Source organism: Chenopodium quinoa, unplaced genomic scaffold (assembly GCF_001683475.1).
Source record: "Chenopodium quinoa cultivar QQ74 unplaced genomic scaffold, ASM168347v1, whole genome shotgun sequence".
Taxonomy (NCBI): Eukaryota; Viridiplantae; Streptophyta; class Magnoliopsida; order Caryophyllales; family Amaranthaceae; genus Chenopodium; species Chenopodium quinoa.
Window position 1 is genome coordinate 2,397,584 of NW_018744593.1, and position 5,032 is coordinate 2,402,615.

Here is a 5,032-nt window from a genome sequence, read left to right on the forward strand (position 1 = left end):
TAGATGGTTCGTGGAATAAAGGTACTCATGGTTCGAGATGGGGGTGGTGTCCAAAAATAGAGGAGGTTGGTATCAGGGAATGTTGGGGGGGGGTGTCATGGTTTGGTTCAATCAGCCTTACATGCGAAGATGAATGCTTGTCTTGAAGGTCATCGGTGTGGAGCAAAGCGTTTATTGCATGCTATCACAATTTACATGGATTATGTTTCTTTGGTTAAGATGCTCACGGAGGAAATTGTTACTGATATCAATCTTAGATGGACGATAGATGATATTCGCCGAACTAGTAAGGCCTTTACATGGTGTAACACAAGCATCCACAAGATTCAAAGGGAACAAGTTCACAAGACGCGTATCCTTGCTATCATGGCTAATAGTAGTTTATCTTCCTTTAAAAATGCGTTTTAGTTTGTTTAAACTCATGTCAAAAAAAAAAAAAAAAAATGAAATCATAGTAAAGTAACCCCGTTGATCATGAGATACATAAGGGATATCATTTATGATACTCAAACTCCTAGTTTGAGCTAGTAGGAAAATATGAGTAGCTTTGCAAAATAATACGAGTACTAAGCAATAAGCATAAGACCATAAGAAAAGTAGGAAATAAGCTCCATCTTGATCAATCACAAATTCACAAGAATGAGCATAGTTCATCGAGATCTATAATTTAAATTTCAAAATCTACCGTTTATACATATACAAGTCATGCCTTCTATTATAATAGGTATATACAAATAGGTTATAAGTTAAAATCGATATTCGATTCAATAGCAAACTCGTACTTCATAGCCCCAGAAAATTAGTGAAAACTGCAAAAACTAGTAACAAGGTTGAGGACGCTGCAATTCCTCCTAGCAATAGAACATGACATCCCTCACATTTTCCTTGATCTTTGGAAGGGGCTGAACCTCTGCTTGTTTGTCCTTGGTCAGATCTTTGGTATTGGACTATTGGTTGATTCACTATCAGACATGGTCATACCTTCAACATAATACCGAGCACGGAAAGCCAAAAGGTGTGCATAATAAGCTGGAGGAACTGCCAATCAAGGTTTATGGTTAGTGTATCCAAACACATAGAGGTGATGAAAGAAAGAAACAACTTTTCTTTAACACTTACCAACAGATACTGAGCGTGTGCACCTAGCAAACCTGAAAAACAGGATTCAAACACACGAGTTCGTAAAGAGAATGTAAAAACTCATAATTACATTCATCAAGAAACTAATTGTAAGAATGGATATATACGTGTAACACAAGCTATTGGTCAGCAGCTGGAGCAAGTCTGCAGTAAAATTGTTCTCATCATAAAGCACATGATAGTGTGTAGGTCGGCTTGTTCCCTAAACATGTCATTCACAATGTCAATAAAACCATAAGATTGGGTTGCAGTAAGTGAAATCAACTAGGCAGCAAAATGCACATAGTCAATGACCAGTAATATTAACTGATTATTAGGTGGTGAATTATCATAGACAGTCAAACCTAAATAGGCAAACTAACAGAATGAAGCCAACCAAAATAACTTGCCTGTATCCCTGCATGACTGCATAGATAGAAGTCAAAGTCCGATGGATGGCAAATTTTGCTGTCGACCACATTTCCTGGGATAGATAATTAGGGAGGAAAAGGTCATTACGAGGATCATAAATAGATAGAGACAGTGTTTTACTAGATTAGCATGAATTTGGAAATATAATAACCTGGCAGAATATTGCCACTCCTAGCAGTCATTTTGGTGTCTTTTTTGCACAACCACAAATGTCACACGTGGTTGATAGTTCTCTTCTATGGATTCGCAGGCCTTGAAAACAAAAACATTATACAATAAGGATTGAACAGATAAATAAATATTCAATAACACCGCAGAATGCACTTCAACTGCAATTAACATTTCAGACTCGCTTACTTGTTGCTACCAGCTACATGTCACAGCATAATAATCAACTCATTTAGAAAATTAAGCTCAGTTTTCTATATGTCAATAGACTGATACCTGCCGTATCACATCAACCTCATGCAGCAAAACCTGAGCAAATTGGTCTTCGCTTACTCAATCTCTGCCCAATTAAAAATAAGTGAGTATGAGAGAGACAACAAAGTTTTTGAGCAGCACACGATTTGAGCTACAAATTATACCTAAAGAAGATAATTCTCTCAGGTTTCCGCCCATTATTTGCCTGGTAGAAAGCTCTCAGAAGTTCTCTATAAGCACAAGAGATAGATTAGAAACTCACTAGTAAGAATAATGATTTTGGCAACTTCCTGAGCAACATTTACAATTATTTTACCTAACACATGCATACAGATCCTTAATAATTTCCTCCCGATGACCCTGGGCATGAACAAGCCCTCGGTACCTGGTCACCCCAGGCCAGTCCATTGAGGCAACAACCTGCAATAGCCAGCAACAATTATCAACTGAACACCTTGAATCCATAGCACTAACAAGAAAGACAACAGAGCTTGAACAACCATACAGCTGCAATTGAGGCACTAGAGTCCTTCCCTGGTTGAGCATGTGTGACATCAGCACCAAAAATTATCGTTGGACGATCAGTCAAGAGGGGTATATTTCTCTGTATTGCATCACACAAGACTGTGTTGCTTCCTCCAGCCTACGGCAAACATTGGCTTAGCAGTAGGTAAGAAAATGCTAAATTAAGTGTTAGGTACTCACATTAGACTCATAATTTTCAGCACTCGCCTTCACATTGATTTTCAAAGCCACATTTTCAAGATACTGAATGCTAAATTTTTAGCATGCCTAGGCTGACAACATTGAGAAACTATACCGAGCTCAGTTTCACATATTCTTTTAATTTTCCCTGCATGGATAAAGAAATCTCTGTTACTTTCAACCAACAAGCACAACATATACATCTAGAGAATAGACAAAGTCACAAAATCACATACCATTGGACCCAGTAACATCTGGCAAAGTAATAATTAGCAACTGCACGGTCTGCACCTTAACTGAATAATCTCCCACTTCTGAAAGAGCTTTCTCAATCTGAGCAGGTTGAAAAATGCATATAGGAATACAAGGTTTCTTGCTGAAGTCCTGACAATGAAGAGAAAATCAACAAAGGAAACATTTATTCAAAGAAAGTGGTAATTTTCATCTAATGAAACCATACCATTCCCTTGCTAGAGCACATGGCAACCAGTTCCTCACAAAACTTCAGCACTAAAACTTGATCTAGACTTGAAAAACTCAAGCAAGTCCAGTAAGACACAGTAGCACCAATATACATTTTCTACATATACAAATTGACCAGTGAGAAATATAAAGAATGCTGTAACTCTTACAACAAACATTGTGACATTCTTCGTATTTACCATCAACCCCCCTTTTTCTAAAAATAAATAATAATAATAAAAAAAAATACTCAAAAACAAAAATCAAGGTAGCATCAAAATTAAGACAAAACTATGCCACCATCAAAACCCTGTAAAAATTAAAATAAATAATAATAAATAAAAAACTTAACATATTTTAACATCCATCAACTTAAAAACCCATTCATCAACCAGATTCACAGAAATAATGACGTGATCATCAATGAAATAAAAGTTTATACAAAAATGGAGAAGATGAGAGAGATAGTAGTAAATTACATCGTAGTGATAAAAGTCTTTATCAGAAAGTTGAACGAGGAAGTGATTAGCGCGCACAGCAAAGCGGAGTCCAACAGTACCAGACCCAGGCCGTTTCGGTAACACTAACGGTTTACGACTCCTTCGAACCTGACCTAGCGAAGACGACGATGACTCCAACACTTTCAGCTTCTTCATTTCATCGATCAGCCTAACACCCGTCGCTGCTTCCCAGCTTGCCTTCGTCAATATCCCTTCGTTCGGTGGCCCTGAACCACCACCACCGCGTCCTCCTCGGCCACTGCTACCGCCGTAGCCTCTTCCTCCTCCTGAGTCACTACGACCACGACCGCCATAATCGCCGTGACCACGACCGCCGTAATCGCCGCGACCACGTCCGCTGGAGTCGCCTCTTCCAGAGCCTCGTCCACCGTCTCTGCTGCTGCTGCTACCCCCACGATACGACATCGTTTAAGCTGGAAAGAGGAGAGAGAAAATTGTAAGAAAAAATGGACAACTGAAGAAAAAAAATACAGTATAATTTTTATTTTTTTTAAAAAAAAAAGGTTACGATGAGATAGTGGGGGTTTGAAGAGGTAGCTGAATGGAGGATGAAAATGATGAGAGGATAGAAAAATGGAGATGATTAAGAAATTGCAGAGAAAATGTGATGAAGAAGAAAGAGAAAGGGAATAAGTAGTCAACTTTATATAGAAATGTTGAGTAGAGGCGTTCGTTAGCATGGATTGTATTTTTTTTTTTTTTTTTGGGTTTGGATGTTTTGAATAATGTTGTACGAAATACAATTGCCATTTTTGCCTAAAAAAAAGAAAAAAAAAATACAATTGCCATTTTTTTTTTTTTTTTTTGTTAAACAACCCAAAAAGGGGAACACTTATTCAATCAAAGAAACATCATCCGAAACAAGATTACAAATAGAAGAGGAAAATTAAAAAACCAAACAGATCTACCAACAACCCAAGGTGGGCAATGAGAAACAAATTTTATTTCCCTATGAGAAACTGGGGCATCCTCCCCCAAATGGCCCAACAAAAAACCATAATTTGCCTACGCTTTTCTTTCTCAAAATTGATAAACACATTAATCACCCAATTAAGAAAAGAAATCCACCTACCTCAGACATCCTCATTCGAGCCGCACGCCTCCCATATTTTGCACGCTCTTAGGCAGCTCAAAATAGCATGAGCAACGTCCTCACACTGACCTCCACACACGCCACAGCTTACAGCAATAGTAGGCACTCTAATATGTAGGTTGTTGTTCGTTGGAAGAGCTTCATGGCAAGCTCTCCAAAAGAACATTTTGATGGGGGGAAGGACAGGTTCACTCCAAATCAAATTCCACACCTTGCGCAAGGAATGATCATAAGAGCTGCTTGTCACGGGTCATCTCCCACACCAAGGATGAGCGTC

General features: G+C 38.4%; 1 pseudogene; it reads right to left on the reverse strand.

The window, feature by feature from the left end:
- Positions 1-582: 582 nt before the first annotated feature.
- Positions 583-4,807, reverse strand: LOC110699645 (annotated as a pseudogene).
- Between the last annotated feature and the right edge of the window lie 225 nt (positions 4,808-5,032).